Source organism: Canis aureus, chromosome 18 (genome assembly GCF_053574225.1).
Source record: "Canis aureus isolate CA01 chromosome 18, VMU_Caureus_v.1.0, whole genome shotgun sequence".
NCBI lineage: Eukaryota > Metazoa > Chordata > Mammalia > Carnivora > Canidae > Canis > Canis aureus.
This window is the reverse complement of record NC_135628.1, coordinates 52,845,651-52,869,609: the sequence shown is the minus strand read 5'-3', so window position 1 is coordinate 52,869,609 and position 23,959 is coordinate 52,845,651. Positions and strand designations below refer to the sequence as shown.

Genomic DNA, 23,959 nt, shown 5'->3' with positions numbered 1-23,959 from the left:
GGCCATGGGCTCTCTCTTCCACATCAGGCCCTCCATCTTATGCCTTCTTAGCTTCTCTTGGCTGGCAGCTTTCTGTATTAAGCGAGGATGCCACAGCCCCTAAATGCTTCCTAACAACACAGGTGAAAATCCATTCATTCCATCATTCAACAACTTCAATTAGTCACATGTCACTTTTACTCAGATTGCTTTCTCAGTACCTGTTCCTTGACCATCAAATGTTATCCCAGCCCCTGCCCTTGACAGTTGAGGCTTTGCCCTCAACATTTCCCTGTACATGGGTCCAACCTGTTTTCTAGAGGCACCATCATCCCCATCATCATTTTGCCAATGTCCACATCTGAATCTGAGAGTCCTGGAAAATCCTTGTCCACTTTCTTCTCTTCCACTGTGCTGGTGTTCCTCCCACTTAGCCACAATCTGTTTCCCCATATCTGGTTTCCAATTACTGGGAAGGGAGAGCTGAGCCAAGGTCACAACATTGCAGGACCCTAAGTTCAGGTCTTGCTTCTGATAGAGGAGCAATTGTGCTCATTGCTCTTTTGGGCAGAGGTGAAGATAGCTGAGCAGCAAATGATTAAATTTGGAAAACCTGCCAAGGATCCAGTGGCATAAAGCCAAGAGTTGGATTCAAACTGAGAGGTGGAGTAGGTGCCAGCTCAGCTGGTGTGGACAAATTTTGCAACCAACATTCAGAAAAGGGATCATTCAGGTTGGAGAAAACTGGCCGGCTACACACTGACACTTGGACTGAACCCCAAAAGATAAGTAGGGCCTAGAGTGGGGAGTGGGAAAGAAAGGAAGACAGATAGGTGAGAGCAACTGTATTAAGCAATGGATCTCAACTCTGTTTGCACTTTAGAATCACCTTGGAATAAATCTGAAGATGGTATAAAGATATTCAGGCCATACTCTCAAGAAACTTCAAAATTCCAATGGTCTCAGGTGAGGACCAGGCATTTGTAGTTTTTATTTTTTATTTTTTATTTTTTTTTAAATTTTTTTTATTTATTTATGATAGTCACACAGAGAGAGAGAGAGAGAGAGGCAGAGACAGGAGCAGGCTCCATGCACCGGGAGCCCGACGTGGGACTCGATCCCGGGTCCCCAGGATCGCGCCCCGGGCCAAAGGCAGGCGCCAAACCGCTGCGCCACCCAGGGATCCCCATTTGTAGTTTTTAAATGTTCACTTGTACTTTGTGATTTATTGGCAATTAATCGTGTTCCATGCTATCAGAAATTATTTTTAATTTGTAATTATCTCTAATATAGTTCAAGGGACTACACAGTAGTGGTTTAGAGGGAAGTCCTTTCTGCTGGAATCCTGTATCCCTGATCACTGACCCTCTGACCAGGACTAATATCCTGAACTTCCTAAATTTTTTGTTGTTTCTTTTGTAGAATGGTGATGATGAGAGTACTTACATCTCACATACCTGCTTTGTGGCTCACAGGAGATAATGCCTTCATGTGTTGAGTGCTAAAATGCTGGGCTCTGCTCATGTTCAATAGCTCTCGATGATTCTAATGTGTGACCAGGACTGAGGATCTCCAGCACAAAGTGATGGACAAAATGGGCTGTCTGGGGGACTCCCCAGACAACATACCCCCCTGGATATTGGGGAAGATCCATATAAGAGGAAGGAGGAGTTGAAAACTTTGGGGCTATATTATGGAACAGTGTAATGACAGGGTGAAATGTTGGGGCTTCATCCTGTTAAACACAACAGGACCCCAGGTTTTAGGGTTTAAGGATGGTGAGTGACATGATGAATGTGACACTTCAGGAATCTGGAGGTTATGCAGCCTTGCTTGGAGGGAGAGAGATGGAGTCAAGAGAACAGGCTGGGATCAAAGCAGGCCATGGAAATTACAAAAGAAGGGGTGAGTGTGAGGTGAAGCGCAAAGGAAGAATCAACAGGACTTAGGACCTTGTGGGCATAAGAGCTTAGAGGATTGAGGGAAGAAAAATATATTTAAGTTTTCAAGTCTAGCGAGACTAAAGAAATAACCCCCATGTTGGTTAGGATTATATTAAACTCTGAGTATTAGACACTCAAATCAACAATGGCTTAAACAAAATAGAAGTTTCTTTCTCTACTGGTTGTATGTCCAGAGATCTGCAATTCAAAACTGGGAAGGCAGCCCTATTCCACAAAGTTCTTGGAGATCCAGGGTTCTGACAATTCACTCATCTGCCATCTTGGGGTGTGGTCCTTATTCTCATGGTACCAGCTGGTGGCACTTGAGTTCCAGCATCTGTATGGAGAAAGGAATGAAAAACTGGCAAAAGGAAAGAGGCAGGGTCACTTGAGGAAGATTCCTTATAGCTGCCACTCATCATTTCCACTCATATTCCACTTCTAGAAATGAGTCTTGTGACCACACCTATTTGCAAGAGATGCTAAGAGTGTGATCTTTGTTTTCTAAGTGGCCTTTTCTAAGTACCCAGCTAAAAATTCCATGATATCGGCCATGGTAGAAGTAGATTCTGTTTCTATAAAAGAAGAGGGATTTAGATAGTGAGGGGAGAGCTAACAGTCTGTGCCATTGCCTCATTTCCTTAAATGGTGAAGTTGAAACATGGAGTCAGTTTAGGAAAGCATTTGTTTCTGAATATGCTGAGTTTGAAACAGGGGCAGTCGGGTCCAGGCCTAGGGGCTGTGGGAGGTAGAATTCTAAGATGGCCCCAGGATTTCTGACCCTCTGGTGTATACACCCTGTATAAACCTCTCCCTGTGGGTGGGATGTGTGAATATGGTGGGATGCAAGTCAAACTGTGGGAAGTTAGTGAGGAAATGGCTGATGAGCAAGGGGAGGTAGACATTAACAACGAAAGGCCTTAGCACAGCACACAAAACTCTCCATGAGTTGGCCATGATCTCACTCTCCAGACTCTTGTATCTCCAGACTCTTTTCCTTTTACATCCATTCAGAGGTTGACTCTCAGGCTTCTGATTCGAGAAACGGGGTGGACACAATAGAAAACACTGGAAACAATAGAAAAAGCACGGATTTGAGGAAGAAGACAAGGAGGTTGATTTTGATTGAGTTTGGGTATCTGTGAGAATACCAGGTGGAGAGACTGCAGAAACAGTTGAAATACTCAGAGGGATGGGAAGACATAAATGTCAATGGCCTTGAAGGATCATTTCCCTTTTTTGTAAATTAGCAGTTTGTTGGCTCAGCAGGTCTGAATCAGCTCACGGGAAGAATGGCTCAGCCCAGCACTGAGCTCTGAGATGCTACTTCCTTGACCACAGAGCTGCCACTGTCACAGGGCTGCGTGGATGTGTCTGTTCCCCTGTCTCTATAAATAGGTAGAGTTAAGGGAACAGAGTCCCTCTCAACCAAATGGTTCTAGTCTCATCTTTAGATGTCGCCATCAATATCTGTGAAACAGACTCTAGGAAAAAGACTAAAAAAGCTATCTTTATTTAGCCTGGAGAAGAGAGGGAGGGAGAACTGTGAATTTGCTAGGAATAAACGGGGCTGCTTTTATCTTTTTGTCCTCAAGGAGGCCGGAGGAGGTCGACTTGGGATACAGTTCCGCAGGGTTGATTCTCCAGGAGGTGGGGAGTCGGGGTTTTTGCACACACACCCTCCCCTGCCTCCGCCTACCAGGGGTCATTTGGCGATGTCTGGAGACATTTTTAGTTATCATGACAGGCAGAGGGTGGGCGGGCAGTGCTATTGGCACCTAGTGGGTAGAAGCTAAGGATGCTGCAATGCAGGGGTCAGCCCCCCAACAAAGAATTATGAAGCCCCAACTGTCAATAGTGCCAGATTGAGAGACCCTGAATTGGAGGAATTTTAATTACTTATTTCTTTTGAGGCAAAGAACAAATAGTCAATCCATGCGCCTTAAGGGAAAGGGTACTTTATTTTCATGTTTGTTGAAGGATCTAAGCGGTTGGGAACTGGGATTAGAACCGTGACAGCTGTCAGGAATCCATCTCTCTCAACCACCTCTTTGTTTCTAGTTGCCTGCTCCCGCCTCCTCTCACTGCTGTTTGGCCGAGCCTTTTAAAATTCCAGGAAAAGCAGTCTGATAGGCTTAGCCAGTCACCACTGCTCCAAGTCTCTGCATGTGGGCCACCTTCCGGAGCTCTGGCCAGCTTGTCCATGGAATAATACCGCTTGGGCAGCAGTCCACTTCCCCCTACCCCATTCAATTAGAGGCCACTCTTATAAGGAACAGTCTAGACATATTCCCTGGATAGGAGAGCTGAACCAAGGCAGTGTGAGTCAGAAGGGGCTCTTGGAATCAAATGCACCATGGCCAGCTTTTGTATTTAGTGGCCACTGTATGGGATGGTGCAGGTGCTGAACATTTCCATCATTGCAGAAAGTTCTATTGAACAACACTGCTCCAAGGAAAATTACTGACTGAACCAGAGGGATCGGATATAAATGGAAAATACATTTTAGGGTCAGCCCTAAAGAGAAATCGGAGTTGTCTTTTACTGATCTGCAGTCATTAGTGCTAGGTATGTGTGAAATACTGTGAGCAACTGTGCCTGTTCCCGAGTTTATGCCTTGGTGTGGAATGTCACCCAGGGATTATATGCTCCTGCTCACTGAAGCGAGGGCTTGGAGAATAATTTTACCTGAGGAGGATTGCTGTGACTTACCCATTTGGAAGGGTGCTATAAATGTGTAAGAGTAAAGAATAGTTGAAGAGCTCTGTATAGTGCATAATAAGCTTTTCAAACACCATGGCAATAGATGACACACAGAAATTTACAGCTCAGGTGAACAAATGAGTGTGACCAGTTGCTAGGCTGACTGGCATGCCCGTGGGGGCCTCTGAGGCCTTTCTTCCTTAGCTTCTATCTTTCTTGCCCTCCCTTATCCTTCCCTGGTCTTATTTTTCCTCTAAAGAGAACAAATTTTCTTCACCCTGTGTGGTTGTCATTACTGCTGTTCATCAAATATTCCCAACCCTCTGCCTTCCAGGCACAGGATAGGATTGCTCTCTCGTCCCTCGTGACTGGGAGCTGAGCCCATGTGACTAGTTCTGGCTAGTGGCTGCAAATGCTCTGTACTTCTCCATCAGAGCTTAAGGTCCCTTTCTGGCACAGCAACCAGCAACGTTCAAGTTGGCAGCTGTTCTGCCATCGTGGGTTCCTGGGTGACCACCATGTTCAATGGGCTCTGTCAATCCTTGATGGAAATGTAATGTGAGCAGGAAATTAAGCTGTGTTGTTTTCAGACACTGAGATTTGGGGATTGTTGTTTTACTGGGGCATAATCTAACCAATTTACCCCATGCCCTGTACCTTTCACATATTCATACCCCCAGCTGTCTGCAGCATTGCAATTGGCCATGTCCATTGGCTGGGGTTGTTTCCTGTTACTCAGAAAAAGAAATGGGGGGCACCTGGGTGGCTCAGTCGGTTGAGTGTCAGCCTTCAGCTCAGGTCATGATCCCAGGGTCCTGGGATTAAGTCCTCATTAGGCTCCCTTCTCAGCAGGGAGTCTGCTTCTCCCTTTCCTTCTGCCACTCCCCTTGCTTGCAGTCTCTTGCTCTCTCTGTCAAATGAATAAATAAAATCATGTAAAAAAAAAAAAAAGAAAGAAAGAAAGAAAAGAAAAGAAAAAGAAGTGAGTTGAAACTTTCTATATTTGTACCAGTCACCAAACTTGAATGTTTATATGATTAATCTTTTTTTACGGATTGGGGTTCTTGATAGAAGAAAGAGCCGTTTCACCTGCTGAGAAGGGGAGACATTTCTTCCTTAAACTGGTTAAGTACCTGCTGTCTCCTTGGTTTTTTGCAGAATGACCTTAAGGCTGACAACTTCCTCGGGAAAGGAACTGATGGCGGTTAGTAACAGCAGTGGGCGCAAGAGGAGAAAAAAATACTAGGGAGGAGTTGATGGGAATATGTCCCCTAGGACAGAAGTAACCCTGTTAGGGAAATGGACACATAGCTCCTGGGCCAATAAAGGCCTCATGTTCATTCATTCATTCATTCATTCATTCATTAGCAAACAATCCTTGAGCATCTAATATATGCTCTGCCCAGGTGGAGCTTATGTCCGGGTGGGGGTGACAGAGGATGCATAAGTAGACAGACAAAAGTGCAATGGAGGAGTTGAGGAGGGAATGAGATGGAGGGACAGGGGCAGATATGGTCAAGGAAGGCCTCTCAGAAGAGGTGACATAAGAGTGGAGACTTGGAGGGACACCTGGGTGGCTCAGCGGTTGAGGGCAAGATCCTCAGACTGGAGATTAAGTCCTGCATCGGACTTCCTGCAGGGAGCCTGCTTCTCCCTCTCCCTGTGTCTCTGCCTCTCTCTCTGTATCTGTCATGAATAAATAAATAAAATCTTAAAAAAAAAAAAAAGAGTGGAAACCTGGAGAAAATGGAGCCAGTTACACAGAACAGAAGAGCATCACAAGAGAGAAACAGCATTCCTGAGGAGGAAAGGTTAGCATACACAATGAATGAGGGGAGGGGACCCAAAGTCAGTAGACGTAAGTGCGGTGGTGCTGGTGTGGTCGGAGGACAGGGGATGAGTCAGAGAGGCAGGGGGGCACCTCTGGGACTTTGGGTCTCCCTCTGGGGGGAGGAGGAAGCCCTCGGAGGAGATTGGGGAGGGGATGATGACCCTGGTAGTTAGTATGATCACTGTACCAGCTCTTCAGCTCTGCGGAAGCAGCCATGGGCAATACATAAACAAATGAGCATGACTGTATTCCTATAAAATTTATGTATGGACAATAAAATCTGAATCTCATATTCCCATGTATCACAAAATATTATTCTTTGGAATTTTTTTCCAACCATTTAATAACATGAAAATCATTTTTAGCTCATGGACCAGATTTGGCTTTCTGGCTGCAGCTGGTCAACCCCCCAACTTGGATCACTCGGGCTGAAGGACAAATGAAGCAAAGAAACTAGTTAGAGGGCCCCTGGCTGGCTCAGTCAGTATGGCATGCGACTCTTGATCTTGGAGTTGTGAGTTCGAGTCCCATGTTGGGGGTAGAGTTTAAAAACAAAACCAGAAACTGTTTAGGAGGCTTTTGCAAAATAATCCATCAGGAGGTGATGAGGCTTGACTCCCGTGGTTACGGTGGAGGTGATGAGAAGGTATTGGGGTCTAAGACATGCTGATTTACAAGATGCAGAGGTGAAAGCAGGACACGAGTCAACGATGACTTGGTGGTAGCTCCATTCACTGAGAGACCCCTGGGCTGGAGCAAGCAGGAGTTGTCCTGGGCCAGAAACAGAAACTTTGAGTTTGTTTTTGTCTTGATTGACTTAGCCAGACATGAGCCCAGGGAGCAGTGCATTCCAAACCTGGATTTTTTCCAGAGCCTGTTGCCTACCTGCTGTATAACCTTGGGCAAATCCCTTCTGTTCAATCTTTTGCTGCTCTCAATATGGAGATAATACCTCCTGCCCATCCCTGTCTAGGTCATAGTGGATTTCAGCTGAGATTTCACTTGAACTCGAGTCAGCACTCAGCACACCCTTCCTAGCCAAATCCAACTCTAAATGAATTGATGGGTGATTCTTTAGATTTGGGGGAAAATGGAGAAGCTGCAATCAGTCACCACACAACTGATAACCCCCTGTAATCTTCTCTGTTCTTTCCACGAAGTGCCTCTCCTACTACAGCTGCCTCAGGAAAACAAAACACTCACTGTTTCCTCTTTCTATTCAACATTTCCAACACCAAATATGGGGGGCGGTTTACCCACAATGACCCATTCTCCAATTCTCTGGACACAACTGGATGTTCTAGAATTCAACTCTGACACTAACTGCCTGAGGGTTCAGTCCTACCGGATTGCTTTCACTTCAGACACCAATTGCCAAGTAGTAGGTCCCAGGTTACTTCCACTTCTGTCCAACTTGGCTACAAATCAGGGGTTCCCATAATCCTCTCCTCATGTTTGATACTTTGTTTTGCCATTTTAGGATGCAGGGAAGCACTTGCTTATGTTTGCTGGTTTGTTAACAAAGGAAATGATAAGGGATACATACATATGAACAGCCAGAAGAAGAGGTCCACAGGGCATGGCGCAGAAGGGTCCCAAATGTAGGAGCTTCTGTTCCCATGGAGTTGGAGTATGTCACCCTCCCAGCACGGGGATGCCTTCATCGACCTGGAAGCTCTCTGAACCCCATACCTCAGGGATTTTGTGGAGGCCTTATCATGTAGTAAGATCAAAGATTAACTTCATCTCCCATGCTTCTCCCTTCTTCGGAGAATAGAGGGTGGGTGGAGAGTTCTAAGCTCATGATTATGGCTTAGTTTTTCTTATGGCCAGCCTTTACCCACAAGCCACCAAGAGTCTCCTCATTAGAATAAAAACGCTCTGGGTCAAAGACCAAATGTTAGAACAAAAGATACTCATAGCATCCCTATCTCTTAGGAAATTACAAAGGTTATAGGAGCTCTGTGCCAGGAACTAGGACAGAGATCATATATATCTTATTTTGTCACACTGGGTCTTGCCCTTCCCTCCACCCTTCTTAATCTCTCACATCATGCACTCAAAACCCCTGACTGGAGATGTGGAGGAAGGGGATCCTTGTGGGGTTAGGACTGCTCTGTATCTTAACTGTGGTGATGGAGGGATCCCTGGGTGCCTCAGTGGTTTGGCGCCTGCCTTTGGCCCAGGGCGCGATCCTGGAGACCCGGGATCGAATCCCACATCAGGCTCCTGGTGCATGGAGCCTGCTTCTCCCTCTGCCTATGTCTCTGCCTCTCTCTCTCTCTGTGTGTGACTATCATAAATCAATAAAAATTAAAAAAAAAAAAAGAATCTGACTCTTGATTTTGGCTCAGATCATGATCTCAGGGTTGTGAGATCGAGCCCCAAGTTGGGCTCTCCACTGGGCATAGAGCCTGCTTCAAATTCTCTCTCTCCCTCTGCCTCTGCTCCTCCCCCACCCCACCCTGCCTCGAGGTTCTCTCTCCCTCTCTCTGTCTCTTGGCTTGTCAGTCCCACTCAACAAGTTAGAAGCTGACCTAACCTTGTGAGTGAGCAAAATCCCCTCACTGGGTTCATCAAACAATTCCCTCTACTTTTACCTATGTCTGACATTTTTCATTAAATAAAGGTCAACAAATCTATCCCCCCAACCAGCCAAACTCAATCATCTATTTATCAAAGTTGAGAAACTTTAATCTACTTCACCATAGAAATAAGAAAATTCTCTAAACACTATGCCAGGTAAAGAATTGTATTATGGTAAAAACAACATGTGCTAAGCACCTATTCTGCACCAGCCCCTACATTTGAAAGTTAGAGATTCAGGGATGAGTGCAAGAACCCAGGCCATGGGGTGCTCAGATGGGTAGGAGGAGGGAAGTGGAGATGGTGTGGGCTGAAGGAGTTCTTCAGATGATTTGAATATGGGACCTGTGTCCTGTTCCCTCTTTCCACAATTAATAATCACCCATCTATCCCAAGAGGATGAATTTGTGTGCTTTGGGCTTAAGGGCCCCTCCATGCTCAGCTGCAGTCTAAAAGCCCAGGGCATGGGGGATCCCTGGGTGGCTCAGTGGTTTGGCGCCTGCCTTTGGCCCAGGGCATGATCCTGGAGACCCGGGATCGAGTCCCATGTCGGGCTCCCAGTGCATGGAGCCTGCTTCTCCCTCTGCCTATGTCTCTGCCTCTCTCTCTCTATGTCTATCATAAATAAATAAATAAACAAACAAACAAATAAATAAATAAATATCTTTTAAAAAATAAAAAAATAAAAAAATAAAAGCCCAGGGCTTCATAAGGGAAAGAATGATAATCAAAATTGCTATAATATAATCATATCATCTACTCCTGATATGGCGTCCTGGGACTCTAGCTCCACAAGACACTTAACATGTATTCCTTGAACATGAGCCCCACCGTGCAGGAAGTTAAGGGAACCGTGTGCTGTCCTCTAGTGTAAAACCCTCCTCAGAAACCCACAAGGTGCAGTAGAATTTAAAGACTCAGGCAAATCCCTCAATAAGCCTGTTTAACTTTGTTTAAATCAGCAATTCTTCAATTTATTGGACACCTATCACTATCACTTGCTTACCTGGTGTTTGGAGAAAGGCACTTTGGCTATGCTGGTGAGCTCTTGCTACCTGTCTGCCAGGTGTTGCATGGTTTCCATTCCTTTTGCTGCAGGTGTGAGAGCTCCGGCTGTCTTCCCTTTGCCTACCCTTTCTTTGCTGCTCTGGAAGGGTAGGGGGCTTCTGTCTTCCCAGAGGGGCAGAGAGTGCTAGGCTGCTGAGCCATCAGGTGGTATTCTGAAATAAAAGAGGAGGGAGAAGGAGTTTCCTAAGAAGAGGAGGAGCCTTACCTGAAAAGAGCACAGGGGGTAGACTTGGCCAAAACCCACTGCAAGGAGGGTTATTTGAAACCTTGGCACCCAGTGGAAGCTGAGTCATTGCCTGGGAGCACCCCCTCCTCCATTCTAACAGTTACTGCCACCTTGCACACCCAGGCATCCCATCACTGCCCTTTCTGCCAGCGTTCACCCTGGATGTCATTGTTCATGCTCTCACCCCTAAGAAATAATCTCTGTAAAACATCTTGGCATTTGTGCTTTTCCTTCTTACATTTTATGTCTATACCTTTAAAAAGTATATAAATAACATATGAATATAGTGTCCTTTACCAAGAAAATGGAGACATAATGAATAAAGCTAACATCTCCTCAGACTTCCACAACCACCAGGAGAAACACTATTATGAATTTGATGAGTTCCTTCCAATTGTTTAAAATGCATTTTATGTACATAATTGTGTTCACAGAAAATATGTAACTGTTCTGCAGTTTTATTTACATAAACCAAGTTTTGCTATACATATCATCTGGGGCTTTATTTTTTTCTTTTTCACTGAACACTGTCTTTTGAGATCTACTCAAAGTGATACATATTGATCTAATTTTTTTTTTTTTTACCATAGGAGAAATTTTTATAACTTAAAGAAAATCTTTTAAAGTACAAAACAGGGATCCCTGGGTGGCTCAGCAGTTTGGGGCCTGCCTTTGGCCCAGGGCGCGATCCTGGAGTCCCGGGATCGAGTCCCACATCGGGCTCCGGGCATGGAGCCTGCTTCTCCCTCTGCCTGTGTCTCTGCCTCTCTCTCTCTCTCTATGTCTATGTCTATCATAAATGAATAAATAAATCTTAAAAAAAAAGTACAAAACAAAACCTAGATGCCATAAAAGAAAAGATTGAGAGGGGCACCTGGCTGGCTTAGTGGAGAGAGCATGACTCTCGATCTTGGGGTTGTGAGTTCAAGCCCCACTTTGGGCATAGAGATTACTTAATTAAAAAAAAAAAAGATTGATAGATTTAGCTATGTAGAAACAAAAACTAGTCTGTAAGGCAAAAGCCACCATAAGAAGAGTCAGATGACTAACGATGATTACTTACATGTGCATTTACATTTCATATCATGGGAAAATGGATAATTTCCCTCTTGTTAGTTTTACTGAGAAGTTGACAAATAAAATTATAAGATATTTAAATTGAACATTGTGATGATTTGATATATGTATACATCATGAAAGGATGCCTCCATCTAGTTGATTAACATATCCATCACCTTACACATCAATTTTTTTTTAAGATTTTATTTATTTATTCATGAGAGACATACAGAGAGAGACAGAGAGAGAGAGGCAGAGACACAGGCAGAGGGAGAAGCAGGCTCCACGCAGAGAGCCCGACATGGGACTCGATCCCAGGACTCCAGGATTACGCCCTGGGCTGAAGGCAGGTGCCAAACTGCTGAGCCACCCAGGGATCCCTAGATTTTATTTTTTAAATAATTCTCTACACCCAATGTGGGGCTCAAACTCACAACCTGGAGATCAAGAGTTGCTCTACCAACTGAACCAGCCAGGAGCCCCTACTTATCTTTTTTTTTTTTTTTTTAATGAGAACATTTAAGTTCTCTCTTAGCAAATTTCAGTTATACAATATGATAGTATCAACTGTAGTCACTATGTCACACATTAAATCCTAGACCTTATTCATCTTATGGCTGTAAGTTTGTATTCTTTTACCAACTTCTCACTATTTTTCCTATTCCCAGCCCTTGGCAACCACTTTTCTACTCTGTTTGTATGAGTTTGACTCTTCTTGTTTGTTTGTTAGATTCCACATATAAGTGGCACCATGCAGTATTTGTCTTTCTGTCTGGCTTATTGCATTTTGCATAATGTCCTCAAAGTCCATCTATGTTGCTGCAAACGGCTGGAAATGGCTGGATAATATTCCATTGCATATATGTGTGTATACACACACACACACACACACATATATCATATCTTTTTTATCCATTCACATTTTGGGGAGCACATAGGTTATTTTCATATCTTGGCTATTATGAACAATGCTGCAATGAACTTGAGAGTGTAAATATCTTTGATATCCTGTTTTCATTTCCTTTGAATATAAATCCAGAAGTATGGTTGCTGGATCATATCGTGGTTCTACTTTTAATTTTTTCGAAAACCTCCATACTGTTTTTCCGTAGTGGCTGCACCAGTTTGCATTCCCACCAACAGTGCACACCACATGCTCACCAACACTTATCTGTTGTCTTTTTTATGACAGCCATTCTAATAGGTGTGAGAAGTCATATCTCATTGCAGTTTTTATTAGCATTTCCTTGATGTTCAGCACCTTTTCATATACTTGTTGGCCATCTGTATGTCTTCTTTGGAAAAATGTTTATTTAGTTCCTCTGCCCATTTTTAAAAAAGAGATCTTATTTGTTTACTTGAGAGAAAGAGAGAGAGGTACGCGCCCATACTCTCTATTGGGTTGTATGAATTCTTTATAACTTTTGGATATTAACCTCTTATCAGATATATGATTTACAAATATTTTTTCCTACTCTATAAGTTGCTTTTTGTTGATGGTTTCCTTTGCTGTGCAGAAGATTTTCAAGATTTCAAGGGACATTGGGATGTTGCCACACTGAAGGTCCTTGCGTGGGTCTCCCTGCACATGGGTTTGAATGAACGGCAGTGGAGCTACCGCTGGATTGCCAACAAAACCAATGATCAGACTTATACCTAGGCCAGTGCTGTGCAAGGGTGCTATTTCCCTACTTCAGTGACAACCCTTGAAATGGTCAAACGTTAAAATTTTTACTTAGCCTCCACATAGTTTTCAAGAGAAAACAAAATGAAGCAAAAACAAACCCACATCTGCAAGGAGAAATCTAAATCCCATCCTCCCTCTCCGTCTCGCCACATCCCTCCCCCAGCCACCCACCACCTCTTACTGCCACCACTGCCAAAGCCACCAACAGGGCTTGCCCCTCGACTCCCTCCCCACAACAGCTATGGAGTGCTCTTTTTATTTCAAAAATAAATATTTCAAAAACCGAGACAAGTAAAGAGAATACTATAATAAAGCACCCATACTCCCACTTTATCAAACACTCAGCTTTATCAATTTTTAACATTTTTTGTATTTACTTCCCGTGCATGTTTTTATACTTTTCCTACAAATTTATGTGGTAACCATAACCATAAACAATATATAGTCTAGTTTTGCATATTTTGGAACTTTTTATAAATGGCATTAGACACCATGCATTTTTCTGTTACTTACTTGATTTAGATCCTCTGGCTTCAGAGGCATCTACATTGATATATGTAGCTCTTGTTCACTTACTGTTAATAGCGGCCTTGTATTTTGTTATCCACTCTCTTGTGATCTCAGTTTTTCATTATTAAACAGTGCTGGGATGAGCATTCCTGTTTAGTCTCTTTATTCATATGCATGGTGATTTCTCCAAGGAATCTGTCCAGGAGTGGGATTGGTGGGAGTAAGGACATACCCCTCCAGCTCTACTGGATTTTCCCAAATTGCTTTTGAAAGTGGTTATACCAGTTTACACCCATAAAACTGTAAGTGTGTATTAATACGAAATGTCTACTGACAATGGCTTGATGTATATTTAATGTGCAATTGCTGATGACTTGATGTTGAGCAGTTTTTCAGATTGGCTTATTGACCATTTGAAGTGCCTATGTGCACCATTTGTCATTTTTTTAGTGTGTCTTTCTAAAAAAATTGACTTGGAGGACTTTTTAATACATTCTAGATGCTAACTCATTGCTGGTTATTTGCATTGCAAAAAGTCTCTCCAGTCTGTGTTTTGTGGTTAACTGCGTTCATAGTATCTTTTGTTGTACAAAACCTCTTAATTTTAATGAGGTCAAATTTATCGGTCATTTTCTGTAATTGGGAGGTTTTGTGTCTTGTTTAAGATACCTTCTCTTCCCAATCCGAAATCACAAAGATATTCTACTCTGGTTTCTTCCAAGAATTACAAAGTTTCGCTTTTCACATTGAAGTCTTTACTCTAGAAAGAATTTTTGTCTGGTATCTATGATGATTGATTATCCAATAAAGATAATAATTTGTCCCAGCATATAAAATAGTCCTTCTTTTCCCTACTAATATAATCAGCCTCTCTCATATATCAGGTTTCCGAATATGAGTGAGTTTATTATCTGAACTGTAGTCTGTTTGCATCCATGAGGCTACTTTTCTGTCCCTGTGCTAATACCACACTGTCTTAGTTAGTACGACTTTATAATAAATCTTCATATCTTGTATGGAAAGTTTCCCCCTCCCCGTCTCCACCCCTCTTCACAATTATCTTCGCTTTCCATTTAAAAAAATTTTTTTGGCCTTCCATATTAATATTAGAATAAGCTTGTCAAGTTCCACAAAAAGATTTCACATGAATTTTCATTTGTACTGTATAGGATTTATACACTAAACTCAGAAGAGCTGACACTTTTACGAGAGTATCTTCCAACCCATGAATATTGCCCATGAGCATTTAAAAATCTCCATTTATTCAGATCTTCTTTTATGTTCTTCAATAATATTTTGTGATTTTTCTCCATAAAGATCTTGCATATCTTTTGTTAGAGTTATTCCAAAGTGTCCTAAAGTTTATTGTAATTGTGAATGACCTTTTTTCTGTCATATTTTCTAATTGGTTATTACTTATGTATAGAAATATTATGCATTTTTATGTCAAACTCTTTCAGCAATTTGCTGAGTTCTCTTCATTAGTTTGATTGTTTTTCTGAATATTTTCATGGTAAATAATTCCTAGGACTTTCACTTCTGGGAAGTAGCAGTCTAGATACCCTGACAAGTCTTGTTGCTACCATCAGGTCTATCCTGCAGGAGTTTAAGTAAAATCTCCAGGGGACCACATGAGCTGAAACCAAAGTGTAAGGTTACAAGCATAGAGGAGAGATGGAATCGTCCTGAGTGCACATGCCCATGCTTGTAAGAGGTGCAAGAAAAACTTTTGGCCAGCAGGCAGGCAACCTAAACTCAAAATCCTGCAATAAACTGGGACCCTCAAAGGTAGCTAAGATGACACCAGCCCTGATTCAGTACACCCTTAGACATCTAGAAAAAGCAAACACAAACCTTCTCTGGAGAAATTTATCCTCAATTAGGGCCCAAAGATTTCCACAGATTAATATTTATCAATGTGAACTCAAAGAGTAAAAAATCTCCAGGGGTGACTGGCTTGCTTGATTAGTGGAGCATGCAACTGTTGATCTCAAGATTGTAAGTTTGAGCCTCATGCTGGGTGTAAAGATTACTTTAAAATATTTTTTAAAAAATCTCCATAGAAAGCAAATTCCCATGGGTGAGAGGAGAAACAACCAACAAGAGGGTTAAATCCCTCAGGATATTGGATACTGGAGTCATTAGACAGAGGGATAGAGTAACTACATAGGAAATATAAAGAAATGAGAGACGAAATCACAAAAATGGGCCAGCAATGAAAGATTATCAAAAGTGGGGGGAACTGACCATTCCTGACATGCATGTAGTGCTTTGAGAAATGAAAAATATAATTTTAAAATAAAAAAATTCAGGATTGGGGATGCCTGGGTGGCTCAGAGGTTGAGCATCTGCCTTCGGCTCAGGGTGTGATCCCTGGGGTCCTGGGATGGAATCCCACTTCAGGCTCCTCTCAGGGAACCTGTTTCTCCCTCTGCCTATGTCTCTGCCTCTCTCTGTGTCTCTCATGAATAAATAAATAAAATCTATTAAAAAAATTTCAGGGCTGACTAGCAGATTGGATTCAGTTGGAGACTTAGCTGAGAGATTAGTGAACTGGAAGATCAATACAAGGAATTACAAATAATTTAGTCCATACAAGGACATAGAAACTATAAAAGAAGTTAAGAGATATAAGATAATCTGGTATATGTTTGACAAGAGTCCAAGAGGGGAAAATAGAGAATTGAAGAGATTATAATTGAGAATTTCCCAAAACTGATGAAATAAATCAATCTTCATTTATCCCAAGCAGGATGTATTATGAAGAAAAATCCACCCCCAATGCGGTGGATAGAACATCCACAATTCTTGGACACTCCTCTCTTCAAAATGGGAGCCTAATTCCCTGTTCCTTGAATATGAGTTTCATTTAATGACTTCTACATCTCTTTGTTTTTCTTCTCTATTTTCCATTTCTTTTTTTCCTTTATTTTCAGGGGAGGTGGGGTGCAGAGAGAGAACTTAAGCAGGTTCCATACCCAGCACAGAGCCTGACTCAGGACTCAATCTTACAACCCTGAGATCACAACCTGAACCGAAATCCAGAGTCAGACACTTAACCGACTAAGCCACCCAGGTGCCCTTCATCTCCCATTTCTTCGTCCTTTCCTTCTTCCTTCTTGAAGATTTCCTCAATCAGACCTTCCAAATCACTCCTCAGCCTGTAATTACCCTATCCTGTTATCGCAACACTTCTATTTTCCATTTCTAATATTCTATTTTAACTATTACATTTTTCATATCCAGGGCTGTGTTTCTGCTTGGTTCCTTTTTAATGTTTTCTTATTTTGTTTCATGTTACTAATATCTTCCTTTATCTTTCTCTGCTTATGAGGCTAATTAGAACATTTGGCCCATCTGTTCTAATATTTATGCTTCTGATGGAATCTGAAATCCAATATGTTGTTTTTCTTTTGAAATATTTGTGCTCCTCAGTGTTCATTTTCCCCTGGGGCTCTGGCTACCCTGTCAGGCAATGAGGACACCCGGACTTCTGTGCTTGTCAGCCCCCATTAGCTCTGTGGACAGGGGGGTGGGGCAGATGAGCTCTGGGGTGGAAAGCCCCAGACATCAGAAAACCTCAGTGTGCACTCCACAAAACAACTTCTTGTATCAGACACACACACACACTCCCCCCAAGGATTGGCAGGTGATACTTAGATCATCATTTAGCAGACCTGGGGGTATGCAGAGTGAAGGGTGGGGAAGAGACTATCCAGGGATAATCAGTCTCTATTTTCCTCAGCTGCTCACAGGTAGAGGGCTTCTAGTTCACTCCCACTGACCCCTGGGCCAGAAGTCTGAGTGCACAGAACAGGTACTATTTCTCCCCAAGTGATGGCAGAGGAGACAAAAGAGAGGAACCCCAACAGTTCCCAGGGGGTCCTCAGAGCCTTCTTGGTGTTCTCCTCATACAGCTTCTTGGGCACTGATCTCTATGGAAGGAGCCAGAAGTTGTGCTTGTTCAGCACCTTGGTCAGAAACGGAACTGCATCCTTTTCTCATTTCATGGATGCAAAACCTCTTTTGCCTCCGAGGGTATTTATGATAGCTCTGTTATTTTTTTCCTTCTGATTTCCTAGTCTGTTTCTGCTGGCTTGCCTTGTAATGTCGTTTTGGCCTCTGTCTTTCATGTTGGAGGCTTTCTTCAGATGCTGATGATCCTTGCTTGTGTGTTTATGACCAAGAGCCAGAGCCATGGAGCTGTTTGGAAGCTCTGAGCCCTTGGGAGTATGGGAGGTGGTGGTGTCAACTCTGAGCTTCTTTGTAGAGTCCTCTGATGGACCGTTTGGTGTTGGCCTCATCTTGCCCCCTTTTTAGGTCTTTCGTGTTGGGAATCTAGTAGGGAAGAAGGCAAGGCAGTCTCTGCATTCATAAAGCATGCGTTAACTAAATTCCTTCTTTCTTGGATACAGTCTTCATACCCTCATAACTTGATTTTCTCCATCCCAAAAGTCATCCCTCAGACTTCTGCCAGTGTGGGAATGGGCATTGCTCAGCAGCTGGAGCAGGAGGGAGGCTGAGATCTAGGGTCCAACTGGTTCCTGAACAGCTTTCTGCCACTTATCCCTGTGTACCCCCACCCATTACGCCCAGTCTCAGCAGTGTAGGGGCTGCCAGCTTCTGAGTCCTTTGAGGAAGCTAGGGGTTTGCAGAGCTGGTACCCCGCTAACCAGTCAGTGTGCAGTATGGCCTCCTTGGACCTGCTGAGTCAGCAACTTCTCATCCATCCCTGTTTTTCATTGTCTTGTTAGTTTGAATTTCACCCCTTTTTAAAACACAAAAACTTTCTTTTTAAAGCTGGCAGTTAGGGGGCACCTGGGTGGCTCAGTGGTTGAGCGTCTGCCTTCAGCTCGGGTCATGATCCCGGGGTCCTGGCACCAACTCTCATGCTGGGCTCCCTGCATGGAGCCTGCTTCTCCCTCTGCCTGTCTCTGCCTCTCTCTGTGTCTCTCATGAATGAACAAATGAAATCTTTAAAAGAATAAAAATACAGCTAGCAGTTAATTGCTTATTGCATCCCACATCTTCCTTTGGGTTCATTTTTCTTCTGGCTGAATTATTCTTTCTTGTGGTCAACATCCCGAGGGAGGTAAATTCTCTTTCTATGTCAGAAAATGTCTCCGTTTTGTCTTTGTTCCTGCATGACAATCTAGCTGCATATAAACTCAGAGCTTTAAATATATTACTCCATTGTCTTCTGGCAGATATTGTTGCTAATGGGAAGTTGGCTGAGAGTCTAATGGATGGGCCTTTATTTTATCTGAATGTTCGTGCCCCCTAAAATTTGGATGTTGAAATTCCAACCCTCCAAGGGGATGGCATTTGGAGGTGGGGCCTTTGGAAGGAGCTTAAGTCATGAAGGTGGAGCCCTCATAAGTGGAATTAGTTCCCCTACATAAGAGAATCTAGAGGGATCCCTTGTCCCTACCACCATGTGAGGATATGGCAAGAAGTCTGAGACCCAGAAGAGCACCCTCACCCTACCACATTGGCATGCAATCTCAGGCCTCCAACCCCAGAATTGTGAGAACTAGACTTCTGTCCTTTGTAATCCACCCAGTTTGTGCTGCTGTGTCATAGCAACCCAAATGGACTAAGTCAGTAGTGTTTCTGAAATCTCATTATTCTCTATACTCTGCAGTTTAGTACCATGTGTCTAGGTGCACACTTATTTTTCTTGACCCTGCTTGGCACCTGGAGTGCACTGATCATCAAAGAATTCGTGTCCTCTTCAATCCAGGAAATACTCGGTTTTATCTTTCCAAATATTACTTCTCCCTTCTCATCTTCTGAGATGCCTATTTTCATATATTGGAGGTTCTTTCAAGCATTCATGAGTCTTAATTAGACCTTATTTGAATCTCTTCACCTCACACTGCATTCTAGGCTATTTTGTTTTGTTTTTTGTTTTTTGGGTTTTTTTTTAGATTTTTATTTATTTTATTTTATTTATTCATAGAGACACACAGAGAGAGAGAGAGAGAGGCAGAGAGGCAGAGACACAGGCAGAGGGAGAAGCAGGCTCCATGCAGGGAGCCGGACGTGGGTCTCGATCCAGGGTCTCCAGGATCACACCCTGGGCTACAGGCGGCGCTAAACCGCTGCGCCACCGGGGCTACCCTCTAGGTTATTTTGTACTATCTTCAGATTCACTAATATACTCTATGTTTCAATTGTGGAATGTGTACTTCACATTTTTTAATGGTTAATTTTTTCCCCTCATTTCCAAGAGTTTACCTCTTGGTTCATTTTCACCTATTTGAACATCCTGTTCTTTAAAAAAAAATTATTTAAAGATTTATTATTTATTTTAGAGAGAGAGCACAAATGGGAGGGGCAGAGGGAGAGGAAGAAAGAATCTTAAGCAGACTGCGCTCAGCACAGAGCTCATCACAGGGCTCAATCTCACAACCCAGAGATCGGGACCTGAGCAGAAACCAAGAGTCGGATGCCTTACTGACTGCAGCACCCAGGTAGCTCTAAAATTTTTTTATTTAATAGAAGATACTCTTTCTTGAGCCCCTAAACACATTTATTCAAAAGTATTTGTCAACCTATTCTATAAAATTAATGCGGTTCTCATGAGTTTGCCTTCTGATTGTAGACTTTGTTGTCTTTCTTAGCATTAGGATTCCTCTATGTCTTTTTTTTTTTTTTTCCTCTGTCTTCTAATTTTCAGTGGAAAGTTTCACTGGTTTGGTTTTTTTCCCCTCCCTCTCTTTGGCATTTTTTGTTGTAGTAGTCCCTACTTGGCACCCCAGGGACCCCAGTTCAGAACTAAATCTTTTAATAAGCCATCACCCATGCCTTTGTGGAGTTTAAATATATATTTTTTAAAGTAGGCTTCACACTTAGCATGGAGCCCAACAGGGGGGACTCAGACTCACCACCGTGAGATCAAGACCTGAGCTGAGATCAAGAGTCAGATGCTCAACTGACTGAGCCACCCAGGTGCCCTTCTGAAGTTTAAATATTAATGGGGAAGGACAGACATTAAACAAATAAATCTAATCTACGTGTCAGGTAGTAATAAGTGCTATGGAAAAAATAAAGCAGGTTAAGGAGACAAGGGTTGCAGAGGTGGGGGTTCATTTGAGCAGAGACCAGCATGCTCCTAGGATTCAGGCTGAAGCCAGCCGGCAAGGGTGCAGGAAAGCACGGGGCGGGGGTTCCTTTTGAAGGGGCCTGGCTGGCTCTCTGCCCCCACCCCCTGGTGCAGCCCTCTCCCACTGGTTGCTAAGCCTCTGATACCAATATTCAGACATTAGCTGAGAACCATGAGCACTCCTGAGCGCAGGGAGCCACAGAATTTACTTTAAAGTGAAGCAAGGAGTCAGCAGCGGAGCCTGGGTGAGATGAGGCGGGTGACAGGGGCGCAGCCCTCCTGGGGGTGGGTCTCCTGCTGGAACCATCTGCCTACAGAGCCCGGGAGCTGCTAGGAGGGCCAGACGGGATGGCCTATGACGATTGAGGAGCCGCAGGGCTGCAGGCTGTGATCTGGCTGTGGCAGGAGGAAAAGCAGAAGGAAGGGGTCCTTCCTAGGACCTGGAGGTACAGGGAACCAAAGAGCCTTTGGGGGACAGGAGTGAGCAGTGGCTGTGAGAGTTTGGGCCCCGGTGGTGCTGCCTCCCGGGGAGCATGTACTGAGCCGGCACTGGGTGAATCAGCCACTGCCCTTGAAGGGCCTAGATGGGCTGAGGGTGAAAAAGCCACCTCCTCTACTACAAAGAAAAGGTGCCAGGGTGCCTGGGTGACGCAGTGGGTTAAGCGCCTGCCTTTGGCTGAGGTCACGATCATGGATCCTGGGATGGAGTCCCACGTGGGGCTCCCTGCTCAGGAGGGAGTCGGCTTCCCCCTCTCCCTCTGCTCCTCCACCCAGCACTGTGCTCTCTGCTCGCTTTCAAATAAATAAATAAATAAATAAACAAACAAACAATCTTTTTTAAAAAGGTGCCAGAGTGGCCCCAGCTGAGGTTAGCCAAGAGGGACAGTCCGCCTAAAAACACAGAGGCCGCTTTTAGGCAAACAGGCCTGTGTGGTAGAAGGCAGAAAGGGGCCGCGGCCACCCCCTGGCTGAATCCAGACAGGCCCATCGTGGGGCCCACCTCAGAATAGCCACAGGCCCAACTGACCAATGGGCTACGTACCGTTAAGCACACTTAACGAAAAAGGGAAAATGCTATATGTCACCACACCTCCTTCTCTTCCCCCTTTAAAAACAGCCCCTATGTGTGGGAAATATCAGAAAGGGAGACAGAACGTAAAGACTGCTAACTCTGGGAAACGAACTAGGGGTGGTAGAAGGGGAGGAGGGCGGGGGGTGGGAGTGAATGGGTGACGGGCACTGGGTGTTATTCTGTATGTTAGTAAATGAACACCAATAAAAAATAAATTAAAAAATAAATAAATAAAAAATAAATAAAAACAGCCCCTACCCACGGCCTCAGGCAGACAGCCGCTCCTCTGCTCCCTGTGGGGTGGACTCAATCAACTTCTATCTCCTTTGTTGTGCCTCAGGTGAATCCTTCCGTGGCCGCCCCATGGGCTTGACATGACAGTCGCCCCGCATTTGGGACAGACACCACATTTAGACACTAAGCTAAATGACTCATTTAATCCTCAGGCGACTCTTGTGGTAATGCCTTAAGTAATCCCATCTCTCAGTGTAACTGAGAGGAAAAAGAGGATTGGAAGTTTAATGTTAAAAAGGAAAAACAAGCCCAAACTGGAGTCATATGCCCCCCACAACAGCAAACCAAGACTTACAGTTTCAATCTATTCCAGGAATAGGAATTATCTTATTTTTTATTTAAGTATATATACATATATTTTTTTATTAAGTAAATTCCACACCCAACGTGGGATTCGGACTTGCGACCCTGATTTCAAGAGTTCCCTGTTCCCCGGACTGTGGACTGAGCCAGCCAGGTGCCTCGAGGAATGTGATCTTTTAAAAGGCAATCTGGAAACACCTAGTTGGTTCAGTGGTTGAGCACCTGCCTTTAGCTCAGGGTGCGATCCTGGGGTTCTGGGATCAAGTCCCACAGAATAAATAAATAAAATAAATGAATAAATAAATAAAAATCTTTTTAAAAATAAAAATAAACTAAAAAGAAAAGTCAATCTGAAATTTTCTGATCAGCCCTAGTGAAGTCATGTGCATGATAAAAACCCTGCCCATCCCTTCTCCCCAAAAGGAAGACCCTGCCTGAAACAATCCTTTCTTTACTTTTTCCAATAACTTCTTCCTCTTCTTTTTAAAATGTATTCATGAGAGACTCAGAGACAGAGGCAGAGACACAGGCAGAGGGAGAAGCAGGCTCCATGCAGGGAGCCCGACGTGCGACGCGATTCCAGGTCTCCAGGATCAGGCCCTGGGCTGCAGGCGGCGCTAAACCGCGGAGCCACCCGGGCGTCCCTGGATTTTGTTTTCTTAACAGTAAATTCTTGCACGTCACCCAGCTGGTTAGCGGGGACTTGAACCCGGGTCTGCAGGACTACCAGCCCTGCGCTGCCATCCCAGCGGGCAGGGGCACCGGGGGAGCTGGTTAAAGAGGCCTGGTGGAGAAGAGATGGCCAAGGCTGGGAGGGCTGAGCATCCAGAAAGAGCCTGTGTCTGAGCCAGGGGTGGGGAAGGAGAGGCCCCCCTGGGTTTGAAGCCATTTGCCCTGCCCAGCCGCCAACTCACCTGCCCGCTGGCCCTGACACCCTCCGTGCCAACCGGCGCGGGGTACGGGGCTCCCCTGGGGCCTGAGTCCATCCCAGCGGCGGCTTTGAGGAGAGGCGCTAAGCGCCACCACCCATCCCATCCTTCAGGCACGTCGTCTCCAAACCGAGGGCACAAAGCTCCGAGGGAGCGCTGCTCTCTGCCCGAGGCTTCTTTTAATATGTAACCATCTGCGGATGTAATAGGGTGGGATAGAGGTTAAACCTCGAGTTTCTCCCCGTAACGGAGTTTACAATGCATTCATTCAATCAGCAAAAGCTTGTTAGTTGTCTGCTGGGCTCGGCAAGCAGAGCCGAGCTCCCGGGGGTGTGGGCAGCTGCGGCCGCTCCACCCCCGCGGCCCTCCCGCCGCCCCGCGTCCGCCTCGACCGCAGGCGCTGAGCTCGCGCGCCCCCTCGTGGGGCCTCCAGCCCGGCGCCGTCCGGGGCGCTCACCCTGGGCCGGCCACCGAGGGGCCCTCCAAAGCCAGGGGAGCACGGCGCGGGCGGTGCCTGGCGGAGCCCTCGGTCCCCCTTGGTCCCCGAGGTCCGATTCGACGATCCAGACGCCTCGCCCTTCCTGGACGCTGGTGGCCAACCCCTACCTGCCTGCAAAAGGGCCCCTTCTTCCTCCTTCATGCTGGCTCCCAGCTCACCCTC

General features: G+C 44.6%; 1 long non-coding RNA gene across 2 annotated transcripts; it reads right to left on the bottom strand.

The window, feature by feature from the left end:
- Positions 1-1,168: 1,168 nt before the first annotated feature.
- LOC144289029 (uncharacterized) lies at positions 1,169-23,662 on the bottom strand. Of its 2 annotated transcripts, XR_013357107.1 has the most exons (4): positions 23,284-23,662; positions 10,049-10,262; positions 5,384-5,535; positions 1,169-2,259 (listed from the first exon to the last, which is right to left on the bottom strand). It is a non-coding gene; the product is annotated as an uncharacterized LOC144289029 (long non-coding RNA). The 2 variants fall into 2 exon arrangements; XR_013357106.1 differs by having other exon boundaries at positions 1,169-5,535; positions 23,284-23,660.
- Between the last annotated feature and the right edge of the window lie 297 nt (positions 23,663-23,959).